Raw genomic sequence first — 16,559 nt, forward strand, 5'->3', positions numbered from 1 at the left:
GGGCGAGAACTAAAACTGAGGCCATTTCATTTTTGTCTTCTCCTTTGAGTCTAATAATTTTCACAACTCACTACAACTACAAAATTTACCCTCCACATAAATAGTTACTCCTTCTTTCCCCGGTTTTAAAAGAAGCCTTCTTCGAGCTATTTATCCTTGAAATATTCACTCCTAAACGTTTGGGTGCATTGCGGTTTTGGCATTTCTATAAAACTTAATAAAACACTCGATATTTAAACATACGCGCACAGGTAAGTACAATAATGAGTCACTGCTCTACCCCATGAAGTCACAGGCAATATAAATTGGTACATTAAAATCGTTTACACATAGTGAACGGCAAGTCTTCCTATAATAATATAATTTCGTGTGGCTATTTCTAGCCGAGTGCAGCCCTTGTAAGGCAGACCCTCCGATGAGGGTGGGCGGCATCTGCCATGTGTAGGTAATTGCGTGTTATTGTGGTGGAGAATAGTGTTATGTGTGGTGTGTGAGTTGCAGGGATGTTGGGGACGGCACAAACAGCCAGCCCCCGAGCCACTGGAATTAACCAATGAAGGTTAAAATCTCCGACCTGGCCGGGAATCGAACCCGGGACCCTCTGAACCGAAGGCCAGTATGCTGACCATTCAGTCAACGAGTCGGACGGCAAGTCTTCCAAAAATATGGTACCGGGCGAGTTGACCGTGCGGTTAGGGGCGCGCAGCTGTGAGCTTGCATGCGGCAGATAGTGGATTGGAATCCCGTTGTCAGCAGCCATGAAGGTGGTTTTCCATGGTTTCCCATTTTCACACCAGGCTAATACTGGACCGGCCGCTTCCTTCCCACTTCTACCCCTTTCCTATCCCATCGTCGCCATAAAACCTATCTGTGTCACTGCGATGTAGGCCTAAAGCAAAATTGTAAAAAGAATAAATTAAAAAGTGGTGCCAACAGAGATTTCAAATCCTTCATTTTACGGATTTAAAAGGAGGGTGAGGCTGAACGCAGCGTCACCGACGGCACGAATGTTTTTTCAAACATAGTAAATGAAGGCCGTTACAAATGGAATGCGGAGGAAAATAGGCGTATCGGCTTTTGATCTCATGGCTTCAATTGTAACATTTAATTTTAAAATACATTAAACATGACCTCTACATGACCGCTTATAAATTATTTTGTTTCTGGGAGTTATAACGACAAATGTTTGCGTCGGGAGAGAACAAAGGAGTAGGAGTGGAAAGGAAGCGGCCGTGGCCTTAATTAAGGTACAGATCCAGCATTTGCCTGGTGTGAAAATGGGAAACCACGGAAAACATCTTCATCACTACCGACAATGGGATTCGAATCCACTATTTGCCGCATGCAGGCTCACAGCTGCGCGCCCCTAACCGCACGGCCAACTCGCCCGGTACCATATTTTTGGAAGGCTTGCCGTTCACTGCCAGTAAATGATTTTAATGTATCAGTTTATATTGCCTTTGTCTTAATGGGGTGTAGCAGTGACTCATTATTGTCTTCCTATAAAACGAATATTTGCCGCAATATTTTCCTCTTGAATTCCAACGTTATCTTAATATTTTGATCTTTCCTACTTTTGGAAACACCACTGTAACTTATGTTTCTACAAATACCATTCCACGCCATCTCTCCACTGGCAGCTCGGAACATACCACTTCGTCTTCCCAGCTCGAAGTTTGCAACATTCTCCTAACGCTACTCTTTTTGTCGTAAATCACCCAGAATATATCGAACTACTTTTCTTCGGATTGTTTCCAGTTTTGAATCAATTTATCCTGGTGAGGGTACTATACACTGGAATCATACTTCATTTGTGGTTTTACCCGAGACCTATATGCCCTCTCATTTACATCCTTACTACAATCCCTAAATACTACCATATGGAGAGATCTGTAACCCTTATTTACAATCCCATTTATGTGATTACCCCGATAAAATCATTTCCGTATATTAAAACCTAGGTGAGCCTCCGTGGCTCAGGCAGCAGCGCTTCGGCCTCTCACCGCTGGGTTCCGTGGTTCAAATCACGGTGACTCTATGTGAGATTTGTGCTGGACAAAGCGGAGGCGGGACAGGTTTTTCTCCGGGTACTCCGGTTTTCCCTGTCATATTTCATTCCAGCAACACTCTCCACTATTTCATTTCATCTGTCAGTCATTAATCATTACCCAAGAGGAGTACGACAGGCCTCGGCAGCCGGCACAATTCCTATCCTCGCCGCAAGATGGGGCTTTATTTATTTCATCCCTGACCCGGTTGAATGACTGGAAACAGGCGAGGTCTTTTCGCACTCGCTCACAATTCTGTATCTTATTTATTACTCTATACAGTATAACATTGTCTGCAGAAAGCAATAACTCCGATTCCACTTCTTTACTCATATAATTTATATGTACATCTCTCATCTTAGGTAAAGGAATAAGACCGAACAACTTTGCCGTGCGGTAAGGGGCGCGCAGCTGTGAGCTTGCATTCGGGAGATAGTGGGTTCGAACCCAAATGTCGGCAGCCCTGAAGTCGTTATCCGTGGTTTTCCATTTTCACACCAGGCAAATGCTGGGTCTGTACCTTAATGAAGGCCACGACCGCTTCCTCGCACTCCTAGCCTTTTACTATCCCATCGTCGCCTTAAGATCTATCTGTGTCAGTGCGAAGTAAAAAAAGAAGATTGTAAAATAAATAAATAATAAAGGTCCAATAATAGTACCTTAAGCAAGTCTCCAGGGGATCGTATCTAACTGAAGGCTACGGCCGCTTCCCTCCCTCATCCTTGTCTATCCCTTGCTTGGAGAAAAAGTGGGAAACCACGGAAAACCACTTCGAGGATGGCTGAGGTGGGAATCGAACCCCCCTCTTTTCACTTGATGTTCCGAGGCTGAGCGGACTCCGTTCCAGTCCTAATGCCACTTTTCTAAAATGTCGTGGAAGAGCCGGGAATCGAACTCGGGCTTTTGGAGTGGCAGCTTATCACACTGAACACTACACCACAGAGGCGGACAATAATGGTTTTTACATCTTAAAATTAGCTCGTTGTTTTGATTATGGTAGTTTATATGGAGGTATAGGAAGTCTTCAGAAGCATTGATCTAAGCTGACAACAGCATGTGATGGATGACAGAATGTTACAACCCTTGGCCACGTAGCCAGAGACCAGTAGTGCTATTCTGACAGCGGTTCACGCACTGTTAACATGCGGGGAGGCCGGCCATTGAACTGGAGGTTATACCCGGACACGCCCCTGAGGAACAGAGACTTTGATCTGCCATTACATTTTATTTCATCATTCTGAACAAAGGCTATTATAATTAGTAACAAGACATCTCTTACACGCGCACGGGGCGACGAAATTCTTGTGCGATATGAGCCGTAGTTCTCGGCCTAGATTCTAACAGAGTAAACAACAGCAAGCTAGAGGTTTTCTGTGACTTGACATCGTGACATTAGCCACAGTGTCACGTAGAATCCGCACTACAGGGATGTGACTTTTCATTTCAGGAATGCCACATCGTTTCGCCGGGATTCGAACTGCTGCTACTGGTGGTGGTGATTAGGTGATTATTGTTTTGAAAGGAAGTACAATTGGGTAGGTGGTGGTGATTAGATGATTATTGTTTTAAAAAGAAGTACAAGTGGGTAGGTGGTGATTAGGTGATTATTGTTCTGAAAGGAAATACAATTGGGTAGGTGGTGGTGATTAGGAGATCATTGTTTTGAAAGTAAGTACAATTGGGTAGGTGGTGGTGATTAGGTAATTACTGTTTTGAAATGAAGTACAATTGGGTAGGTGGAGGTGATTAAGTGACCATTGTTTTGAAAGTAAGTACAATTGGGTAGGTGATGTGATTAGGTGATTCGGCCTACTGTTTCGAAATGAAGTACAATTGGATAGGTGGTGGTGATTAGGTGATTATTGTTCTGAAAGGAAGTACAATTGGGTAGGTGGTGGTGATTAGATCATCATTGTTTTGAAAGTAAGTACAATTGGGTAGGTGATGTGATTAAGTGATTACTGTTTTGAAATGAAGTGCAATTGGGTAGGTGATGTGATTAGGTGATTATTGTTTTGAAATGAAGTACAATTGGGTAGGTGATGTGATTAGGTGATTATTGTTTTGAAATGAAGTACAATTGGGTAGGTGACGTGATCAGGTGTTTATTGCTTTGAAATGAAGTACAATTGGGTAGGTGATGTGATTAGGTGATTATTGTTTTGAAAGGAAGTACAATTGGGTAGGTGATGTGATTTGGTGCTTACTGTTTTGAAATGAAGTGCAATTGGGTAGGTGATGTGATTAGGTGATTATTGTTTTGAAAGGAAGTACAATTGGGTAGGTGATGTAATTAGGTGCTTACTGTTTTGAAAGGAAATACAATTGGGTAGGTGGTGGTGATTAGGTGATTATTGTTCTAAAAGGAGGGTCAACTGACAATCATCCTCTATTGATACTAATGAAGAGGAAACAGCAAGAGGTCCGACTCTTCGAAAAATGAAGGTATCGACAAAGAAAAAAGAGGGGCCACGAAGGACGTGGAAATGAGAACTCCCTAGGCCTCGCAAACCTAACAGCGCCTGGCTCGGACCAGGGAGGTCGGATAGGAAAGTTGAAAGAGTGTAGTCTGTCACAAGTATGTGCAAGCATTGCCAGACTCTGCTAGGGCAGTGGTCGCCAACCCACCCTGGCCCCCATTGTTGTTACCTCTTAGGACAGGCAGGGGATACCGTAGATGTATTCTCTTACCCCCACTTACATAGGAAATTAAAGTAATGTTAAGCACATGACACTGTTCTTCTTTGTTCGTATCGGCCCACTAAGGACCACGTTATTTCAACTGTCTTCTCTGGGCATTGATTTTTCCCAGTGCTCCTTCATTCGTTGCTGGTGTTGCTTTTTTCTTTCCTCCGTCCATGTCTTTCCCGTCTTAAAATTTGGCCTTTCTTGTAAACCCTGGTGGTCTTTTAGTATCCTCCTGAGAGGCTTGAGTTTTTGTATATCTTCATAAGTGATTCCCATCTCTTGTAGGACCCTTTCCACATTCTTGAACCAAGTTGGCTCGATCTTCTTATCTTTAAAATAGGTAAATGAAATGAAATGTCGTATGGCTTTTAGTACCGGGATACCCAGGACGGGTTCGGCTCGCCAGGTGCAGGTCTTTCTATTTGACTCCCGTAGGCGACCTGCGCGTCGTGATGAGGATGAAATGATGATGAAGACAACACATATACCCAGCCCCCGTGCCATTGGAATTAACCAATTAAGGTTAAAATCCCCGACCCGGCCGGGAATCGAACCCGGGACCCTATGAATCGAAGGCCAGTACGCTGACCGTTCAGCCAACGAGTCGGACAAAAAAATAGGTAAAGATTTGGTTCGATAATCATGTGGGTTTCATTCTTAGTAAATGTCCATAGAATGCAATTCTCCTTCTCCGCATGACATCAGAGATCTTCTGGACATTGTGATAGTACATATATCACACCCCAGAATTATATGTAGAAGTTAGAGATATTATTGTCAGTATTCTATTTATTATTATTATTATTATTATTATTATTATTATTATCAGTATTTCATTTGTATGTTTTGTCATTTATATTGGTAAGCGCCTCTGTGGTGTAGTGGTTAGCGTGATTAGCTGCCACCCCCGGAGGTCCGGGTTCGATTCCCGGCTCTGCCACGAAAATTTGAAAAGTGGTACGAGGGCTGGAACGGGGTCCACTCAGCCTCGGGAGGTCAACTGAGTAGAGGTGGGTTCGATTCCCACCTCAGCCATCCTGGAAGTGGTTTTCCGTGGTTTCCCACTTCTCCTCCAGGCGAATGCCGGGATGGTACCTAACTTAAGGCCACGGCCGCTTCCTTCCCTCTTCCTTGTCTATCCCTTCCAATCTTCCCATCCCTTCACAAGGCCCCTGTTCAGCATAGCAGGTGAGGCCGCCTGGGCGCGGTACTGGTCATTCTCCCCAGTTGTATCCCCCGACCAAGAGTCTGAAGCTCCAGGACACTGCCCTTGAGGCGGTAGAGGTGAGTCCGAGGGAAAAGCCGAACCTGGAGGGTAAACAGATGATGATGATGATGATATTGGTAAGCTGGAAGATATCCACATATGTAGGTATGAGTAATTTGTTTTGCACGAGTGGGAAAACATTGCTTTAATAACTCTGGTAATTTGAATGAGTCATATGGCTACCCCAGTGTCTGTTGTGATGTACTTGTGTCGGGTAATTCCATGCGTCATATATATATCCCAGCCTGATGAGATGAGCTTGTTGTTGTACCAGGGAAATTCGATGATTCATGTAAAACTCCAGAGTTTGTTATTGTCTTGGGAGGAAGAAGTAGTTCAGGGCTTGGTCTTGATTTGAGATTACTCATGATTGGCTGGCAAGCACCAATCCAGACGTCTCATCTGAGAGGAGGGGGATGTTGATGTCTATAAAGGTTGATGATACGACGGCAACCAGGAACATTGTAAGGGTGATTGTAGAGGTGATTGTAAAGGAACGAGAAGGAAGATAACTACAACTACAACTACAGCTACAACTGAGGCACTGTACGGGAAAGAAGTGGTGCTGATACACGGTACTGGAGTGACACGGCAGCAATGGACTGGACTTCAAACGTTCGTGGAGCGTAGTCTAGTTATGTTCGTGGAAAGTGGCTGATTGTGGAGAGTGCTTGCGCATTAAGTATTGTAGCACTTGTGGCGGCCTAGCATTATATGTTGGTGAAAGCTATCTCAGACTTTCCATAAATTTATGTTGAGGATCGACAGACGTGTGTATATATCTTTACAACAAGTGTTAAAATATGTGAACACAGTAGTACAAGGTACAGTATCTGTGTGATGTGATAACTGCCGATTATGAGAATCGGTAAGTCGAATTGATATAGAGACAGTGAAGGGTATTTATCTTCATACATGTACATTGTTCATCGGACTATCTACAAATGGTAGCTTAGTTCTCACTTTCGTTTTCCCACGGTTTTCATTATTGTTGTTGTTGTAAAGATGGAGTCTTCCAGCAATATTTTATGTGTGTATTATATGTATAATGTTGTATGTTGATGAGGTGCTCATGCACGGAATTTGTTCAGAATATAGTTAGCTATTTTAGAATCAGTGTTATTGATGAACCTAGGTGCAGTTCCCACCTAATTAGTCGTTTTCAGGAGGTTAGGTAAGGCCTGCAGCAGATGTACCAGTACGCAGCATTATGTACACGCCCTGGGATATAAAGTTTATCATGCTCTTATCTAAATTCGAGGGATCCATTCTGGTGAACTCTGGCGCCCATACTACGGACATTTCGGTTAATTATGCTTATTAATTTTATTAAGTTTTTGAGTAATTTTATTTATATATTTTTATTCATGATTTTATTTATTTATTATTATCATCAAATAATAGTTACAACATGAGTATACAGCTCATGGTTATGCCGACGTCTATAATCATCTTTGTCCTGAATTGGGCCAAGAATTGTCTTTAAGATCTTTCTTTCTTTCTTTCTTTCTTTCTTTCTTTCTTTCTTTCTTTCATTTCCAATTTTTCTATCAGTCCTTTCTTGTTCATAGCAAGGCACTCCGCTGTATATAAAGCCTCTGGTGCCTCTGGTCTTATGACAGTGCAATAATGTCTGAGTTTTGCATTCGAGGATATGGACTGTTAGTAGTTAACGTGTTTGGTCAATTGATATGCCATTTCCATTTTATTCATGCCCGACGCGAAATCTTCTTTTTCAGATATGTTTGGTTCTATCCACTCACCAATATACTGTATTATAAACTTATTTGTCCTTTTGATTGCCCCCTGGTTTAATCTTAGCTCCCTTGGTGCTGACTTGATGTTAGTTATTAATTGTGTTTTTTCCAAAGAGATCTGGAGGCCTGCTTCTTCTGCCTGTGTATTCAGTTGGTTAACTTACTTTGTAGCCATGTTTGAAGAATGAGAGAAAACTGCTAGATCATCTTTAAAAGCTCCGCAATCAATTGAAAGATTAATGTTCTTGTAACGCGATCTCACACCATGATGGAGCCCATCGTTGTTAATTTCTTTGCGCCACTGGCAGATGACTTTTTCAAGGATGCAATTGAAGAACAGGGGCGAGAGACCATCTCCCTGCCTAACTCCTATCTTTACTTTGAAGCCATCTGAAATTTCTTCTCTGAACTTAACTCCGGAGGTTGTGTCAACTAGGGTACGTTACACGATTGCCCTATTTTTTTTTATCCAAGCCTATTTCGTTAGGACTTCAATAACAGTGATTCTATCAATAGAGCCATATGCCTTCTTGAAGTCGACGAAAGTCATCACAAACTTTTTGTTCCTTAGTTTCAGATATGAGAGGATAGATTTCAGATTCATAATTTGCTCGGCACATGAGGGCTCTTTCCTGAACGCTCCGTGGTACTTTTACAGTTGTGGATCAAGTTGTTATTCTGCCCTAATCTGCAGAGCTTTTGAGAGAATTTAGTAAGATACCAATCAGTGGCGGCTCGTGCTGAATAATGTTGGTGGTTCCGCTCTGTGACGCCCAGTCCATTGCAGTAAGTGTAATAGACAAATCTAAATTCGTATTGTATACAGGAAGTGTCAGCTGAGCTCGTGTGAATCCCGCGAAAACGCTTTCCTCCATGTCCTATCAGTGTGAAGTTCTCGAAAATGTACCGAATATAAATATAAATAACTGACTTGTACAAAAAACAACAATTAAAATTTACAAAAAATAAAGCCCTCCTTCCGCTTATCGAAAAAAGAGTTGACTTATCGACACATTCATATTTACAAAGGTTCCGAGACCTGCATACATCTTTGGCAGCCGCCTTTCTTAATGGAGGGGGAACATCATCTGATGGTACTAGCGTTTCTATTTTCATTTTCATGACTACCTAACTCGGAAGAATTCACTACCATTACGGAGAAACATAGTCATGATTACTTGTAAGCCCAAGAACTCGCTCATTTGCTTCGTACGAGAGAGAATGTTTTCGGTCGTTGGATAAAATTTTGCTGAAGTCCTGGTCATTTACACAAAAGATAGAAAAATATGCATACCCCAATCATAAGGTACATTGTTTGAAGACTTAACATGGACAGTAAATTGATTTTGTGTTACTTAATTACAACCATCCTCTTTTATCACGCATATCCTGTATTTAAACTTTTTGGAGTTTCTTTCTACTGAACAGAAGCATCACAACTCTACTGTAGTATGTGAGAATGTTGACATGTAAGAATTTTAAACCATATCAATATCCACACAGTTTTAAAAGTTCAAAACTTCTCTATTTACACTGGTGAGTACAATGGAGGGAGCTTTTCCCAAACAGCTGAGATTTCAACAGGCTTACTCGCTGCAGCGATTCTCTTACGGATGGTGGCGCTGTCAAGTGTATTATTTACTAACTCTATGGTCACGGGACGTACTGCAAGGCGTGCAGTTCATACAGAACCTTCTGGGCGACTCTTAGCCACCTACCGGAAGAAAGCTGTAGTTAAGTGTGCTCTCCTGATATTCTCTCGTTCACAGATCTAAACAGGGTTGTCAGATCACCAGCACCTGTGTGGGTATCGATCTTTGGCTCGATGTACACACTCAGTATGAAGGATGGGATCGCTAATCGCTATATATTACATTAGGTACTGTATATCTTTCATTGTGGTGGTTCTGCAGCTCTGCAGATCGTATTATGGAGCCGCGCCTGATACCAATAGGAGGGAGATGCTACTGCAATTGTTAACATCAGTTGAGTCCTTTTCTTATGCAGGGAAGAGAGGGGGTCGAATCAGAGCAGAAGCCCAGTCATGTGGATGTTTCTCGGTTTCCCAAATCTCGTTGATGATGCCAGTCAATTTATGGAACATTTTGTCACCAGCATACTTCCACAACTCAGCAGATATCGAGTCCTCACCCGGCGCCTTGTTATTCTTGAAAGACTGGATACTCTGTTTGATTTCTTCTTTCGTTGGAGGGGATGAATCTGGGTGGAGGTGTATGTTATCTTCAAATTAAATGAAATGGCGTATGGCTTTTAGTGCTGGGAGTGTCCGAGGACGTATTCGGCTCGCCAGGTGACTCCGTAGGCGACCTGCGCGTCGTGATGACGGTAAAATTATGATGAAGATGACACATACACCCAGCCCCTGTACCAGCGAAATTAACCAATGATGGTTAAAATTCCCGTCCCTGGCGGGAATCGAACTCGGGACCCCTGTGACCAAAGGCCAGCACACTGACCATCTAGTCATGGAGCCGGACATCTTGAAATAAGAAAGTGGATATTGGAATTTCACAATTGAGAATCAAAGTACTTCCTCGTATTATTATTATTATTATTATTATTATTATTATTATTATTATTATTATTACAAAGTCCGCTTCAAACTCCTCGTAAGGCTGCACGCCACGGATAACTCTGGTAGTAATTTGGAGCGTCAGTGAACATGGGCTCGAAATCTATTATCGAGCGACCTGAAGATGGTTTTCTATGGTTTCCTATTTTCACGTAGACCTCATTTAATGTCACGGCCGTTTCTCATCCTTGTGTCGCCGGATGCCTGTATGTTAGTTCGACGCTGAGCCACTCGAAATACTCATAATTTAAACAAAATTGAATATTATCAGCTGCGTAATTTGTCAGAACAAACGCAAACAACTCTAGGCAGCCATACTTGTTATGGCATTGCTGAAGGTGACTGCGCAAATCGATGTAATTCGCAGCCTTCTATATCAGGTGGTGGTGCTGTTGGTGAAGATTATTGTTTAAAGAGAAAGTAGGCTTACAACTGAGTTGGTGATTTTCAAAACTTAACCCGTCCACCGGAAATCAACTAAACTCTTCATAGGTGGTGTGTGGGTCGGTAGGAATGGACGTTTGTGTAATTTAATGACCTAACAATTCTATTTTAAGTTTCATTGTGATCTAAATATTTATTTATTTATTTATTTATTTATTTATTTATTTATTTATTTATTTATTTATTTATTTATTTATTTATTTCCTTCGGTCCATGATGTCTGTCTGTCTGTCTGTCTGTCTGTCTGTCTGTCTGTCTGTCTGTCTGTGTGCGATTCCCAGCCAAATCTACGGCAAACAATGATCTGAAATGTTTGTCATATGTGGGCACAGGTTTTCACCTAAGACGCATGGCTGTGTCTAAGAGCAATTCTTGCACCAAGACATGAAGCTGTCAACGTCATCAATAAGCAACACTCACAAGAATTATTCAGTTACCATGTTTTCTTCCAACTAACTCAATCTCACGTTTTATTATTTCGTTTAGAGAAAACATAGGCTGTAGTAAAGAAGATTAGATAATAATAAACACGCACAGATCTGAAATTTTTAACATTCGTGGCCACAGCATTTCATCAATTACGCATGGCTGTGTCAAAGAGCAATTCTTGCTCCAAGAAGTGAAGCTGTCAGGGTCATCAACAAGCAACTTTTACAAGAATTACCCGATGTTCCACAAAGTTACAAGTCTATCGACTAGATGGCAGAGCTTTTGAAAGACTTGGAGTCACCTGGAGTACCCTCGAACATCTTAGAGCGGACGATTGTGGCACCGATTATCCTTCTTAAGAATCCTGCCCTCTGCATTGAACACGACTCTGAAACTGATGACTAATATTATTAAAGCCATTCTCATGATTGGGCATGCCGCGAGCGAAGTAATATTCATTCCTCGGATTCGAATAATTTCTTCGGATATCAGTTTAAGTTTAGATGTCTGCACTTCACCGTTTGTTTCAGTTTCGCTATGAACATCAACAGGGCACAAGAACAATCTCTTAAAGTTGTAGGACTCCATCTTCGAAAAGGCTGCTTCTCCCACTGTCAACTGTACATGGTTTGTTCAAGAGTTGGAAAGGCAAACGCACTATATATGTTAGCTCCATTTGGAAGGACACTAATATAGTTCGACCGAAAGCTCTATAAGGAAAAAAATATTTTTTATTATATAAAACAGTTGAATTAATAAACTTGGGCAAAGCCGCGGGCACATGCTAGTAGACAATTAAGGCAATCTTGTGCTCACCGGGTCTACTGCCGAACTTCAGATCGCAGGGTAAACGCAGATCTCTCACGAAGAGAACACAAGCTGGTGTCTGTCCTGTCGTTTCATGGACCGAAGACCCATATGCCTTTAAAAATAATTAAAAGTATTCATCCCTGTCATGTTGGTTGTCGGCTACAACTTTAATAAGATATTTTCCAATAGTCCTGTTCATCCGTTCGACCATTCCATCCGACTGGGGAGATAATGGTGTCGTTCTGGTTTTTCGTATTCCCATGACAAAGTTGCTGAAAAGCGCCGATTCAAAATTCCTTCCTTGATCGGGGTGTAGTTCCAAGGGTTCACTGAATCGTGAGAACAACTCCTTCACTAGGACACTGACAACTGTAACAGTTTCCTGGTTTAGAACCGCATAGGCTCCCACCCATTTAGAGAAATATTCCATGGCTACCAAGGTGTATTTGTTTCCAGTCTATGTTACTGGAAGTAGTCCCATTACACTGATCGCTGTTCGCTCAAAGGAATTTCCCCCATTGTATTGGCGCATAGGTGTTTCCTTCCTTCCTCTAGGTCGATTCCCGGCAGCGCACACCTCACACTTCCTGTTCTGACATTTTCTTTGCAGTTTACCCAGTAGAACCTCTCTCTAATCTTAGCCAGTCTTCTACTCACACCAAGATGTCCTCCAGAACTTCCATTACGCAGGTATTGTAAGACTTCAGGGATCTTTATTCGAGGGACAATGATCTGTATTCTTGCAGATGTTCCATCTGAATCCTCAATGAGTCGCTTCAACACACCATTTTGTATCTGCAAAGTATCCCACTGAGCCCAATAGGACTTGAGTGCTAGACTGAGTGGAGTAACTCTTTTCCAAAAGGGTCGACATCCTGTTTCTTTCCAGTTAATTACCTTGCCTAGGTCTGCATCTTCACACAAATTCCTGCGAATTTCTATAGGTTGCCAGATGTCATGCGCTAAGGCCTTCTCGACAGAGCGTCGGCATTCTTGTGGCTTGTTCCTGCTCGATGTTCAATCTCGAAATTGTATTCTTGCAGACGTTCTATCCACCTGGCTGTCTTTCTGTCCTTCCGGGTTTCTAAATTGCATTAGCCACTTCAATGCACCATGATCTGATCGTAGCAAAAATCTTTGAGCATACAAATACTTGTGGAAGTGCTCCACTGACTTCACCAGAGCTAACAATTACCGCCTGGTCACGCGGTAATTTCTCTCAGGCTTGGACAGCGTTTTGCTGAAGTATGCTATAACCCTTTCTTGACCGTTCTGCATCTGGGATAACACTCCACCTATCCCTCTATTGCTGGCATCCGTGTCCAGTATAAACAGACCTGCAGTGCACGGGTAGCTCAGAACGTGGGCGGTCGTCAGCAATGACTCAAGTTGTTCGAAAGATGAGTGACCGCAATCGTCCCATGGGTAAACCCGTCTTTCTTCAGTAAGCCTTGTCAAGTGTTTAGCTATTTTGGCAAATCCGGGCCCGAATCATAGGTAGTAGGAACATAGTCCTAATAAACTCCGAAGTTCATGTACATCTCTGGGGACAGGCTATTCTTTTACTGCACGTACCTTCTCTGGTTCAACGGCTGCGCCGTCCTTGGACACATGTCCCAAATACCCGACGTTTTCTCGGAAGAACAGGAATTTCTTTGGATTCAGCTTCAGGATGGCTCCCTGCAGTCGCTTAAAGACTTCCTCCAGGTTCGATAGGTGTTCATCGAAAGTATTACCTATTACTATGGCGTCATCCAAGTAAATGAGGCAGGTTTCCCACGACAGACCTCGCACTACTGTTTCTATCAGTCTTTCAAGCGTAGCTGGTGCACTGCACAGTCCAAAATGATAACCGTATAATGCCAAAGTCCCGTACCAATTGATTACGCTGTCTTCTCTCTATCTTCAGCCTCCATTTCTACTTGCCCATCTCCACTTTTCAAATCTAGAATGGAGAAGATTTGAGATCCAGGTAATATGTCTAGAGTGTCATCTATACTGGGTAACGGATAACTGTATTTCACTGTCTTGCTGTTCAACTGTCGGTAGTCCGTACAAAATTTGGTCGACCCGTCATTTTTCTTCACTAAAACCACCGATAACGTCCAGAGACTACTAGACGGTTCAATGGCACCCTGCTTATACATGTCACAAACAATTCTCGCAGCCTCCTCTCTTCTTGATAGTGCCAAGGGTCGTGGGAGCTGTCTGATCGGTTGTGTACTTTCCGTGTTTATTTTATATTTCAGGACACTTGTCCTGCCATACGGTCAGTGTTTGCGAAGACTTCTTGATATTTAAACAACATTTCATCGATTTTGACCTTTTTTGTTCCTGGGTCAGCTTAGTATGTCCGAGCTGTAGGATCTCTGATAATTTTGAAAGGTGATCGACATCCTAGGTATCTTTCGTGGTCTCCCCACAAAAAATCGATGATGCCGGATTAAACCAGGCCACCTGAGTGCCTCTCTTCAATGATACTGGGAACTCATTTAGGTTCATAGTTCTAATTGGAGTAGGCCCCTTAGCATTTACAACATCTCTTCCCACCAATACTCCTGGGCAGACTTCCTCTGTAGCAACGGGCTCGACAATTCCCGTCACTTCTCGGTCTATGTCATCCATTTGATCCACAATCACTTGACTTCTTCATTTGCGGATTTCAAGCATCCTCGTTTCAGATCTAACATGAGTTTACTTCCATCCCAAGAATAACGTTTTCTTTGACATCAGCCACTATTACTCGATGTCCTATCAAGTTACTCCCTAATCCGATGTTGACTTTTGTCTCGCCGTAGGTGTTCACTGGGACACCGGTTGCGGTATTCAATAAAACTCTCGTAGGTTTCAGGACTCCTTTTACGGTGTCCTTCACAACGGTGGTGGTGGGTGCCCAGAAGCATAGTACGAGCCAAACTATTCAATGATCAGTCAGCGAAGATACTGTCTAACTGACGCACGAATGAAATTATACGTACCACGTTTCTCGGGGCAGCAGGGCTGACACGTGGTGTTCGCCCCTTAGCATCGGCCCTCTTTAGTTTTCCTGAAACTTTGAGTCGTTATGGCAGCGGCTTCTGACATGTTCAAGCTCACCACAACTACAAGAGCCAATCTCCCTCCTTCGAGTTTGTCTATCCTTACTGGACGGCGTTTTCAAAACAGTCCTCTCTATCCTGTCGCCTAGAGGCCTCTCTTCATCCAGCCGTCGAAGTTGCACCTGTAGATTCGAGGTCTGTGTAGCAACTTCGAATTTCAATGCACGAGCTAACGCATCATCCAACGTATTTGGGTGCGCCAGACGAAGAGCTCATTCCAATTCTGGGTCGGATATACCCATCACAAAAGACTCTACAGATAGCTGTTCTATTAAATCGTTTGGAGCTGAAGGCTAAACCATGCGAGTAAGACGCGTGATGCCTGCCTCAAATTATTGTATTGCCTCACCACGTTTCTGGCGTCTGCTACGAAGTTGACTATGGTAAACATGTTGAAGGTGTTATCACCATACCTCAACTCTAATCGTGCCACCAAAGATTTATAATTAGGTTGCTCAATGTCTGGAATCGCTTGGAGTACATCCAAGACATTCCCTCGCAGCGCAATGAACAAGACAGTACCTGTTTCTTTTCTAGTCCATCCATTGGCGGTGGCTGCCTTCGTTACATAGAGGACGAAGGTGGTGGTTTCACACGCACGGCCCCTGCAACATTCTCTGATTTTGTTCTGAAGTCAGTGGTAGGCCTGTTCATTTCTATGGACTCCTTTTCCAGTGATGAAAAATCAGTCCTCTATAACCGTTATTTTAAGCTCTACAGCAGTTTCTACTCATGTTAGTCCTTGATTAATTTCAACGATCTTAGTTTCTAACAATCTATAATGCTCAGCTTGTTTCTGAGAACATTCCGCTAGCTTTTTCTCCAATAAACTAATATTTTCGGCTTTTCTTTTAAAACTTTCTACGAACTTCTCTTCTAACATTTGTGCAAGGCTGTTAGCATCACCGCTATTTCAAAAATGCCTTTGTCTGGATCCTTACCTTCTGTTTCTATTGCTGCCTGAAGTCGTGAACGTAACACGGCCTTGTTTTCGGAAATATCCTCAAAACGTTCTTCCAACTCACGCTTCAGATCAGCAACTTTTAAATCGTTCAAATTCACTTTCTTCAATACCATCATTCCTTGTATTATCTTTCTTATATCCTACTATCTTTTTAATGGTCACGAATATTTTCCAAACACTATCCCATTTCTGACGCAAGTTGTTACATTTGTGGGTACCGGTAACGTACGTCAATTTGCTTTCCGTAGAAATCTCTAAGGAGCCATACCTTGTAAATCTCGTTACAGCTTACCAAGAAAACTATACACACACATTCACTCTAATCCCAATCATTTTTATCGAAATATCATAGAACAACCTTCTTTCATAAACGAGTACATACATTTCCTTGCCCTGGCCCACAACATGACATTCAACAACAACAACAACAACAACAACAACAACAACAACAACAACAACAA

The sequence above is a fragment of the Anabrus simplex genome, chromosome 7, assembly GCF_040414725.1.
Source record: "Anabrus simplex isolate iqAnaSimp1 chromosome 7, ASM4041472v1, whole genome shotgun sequence".
NCBI lineage: Eukaryota > Metazoa > Arthropoda > Insecta > Orthoptera > Tettigoniidae > Anabrus > Anabrus simplex.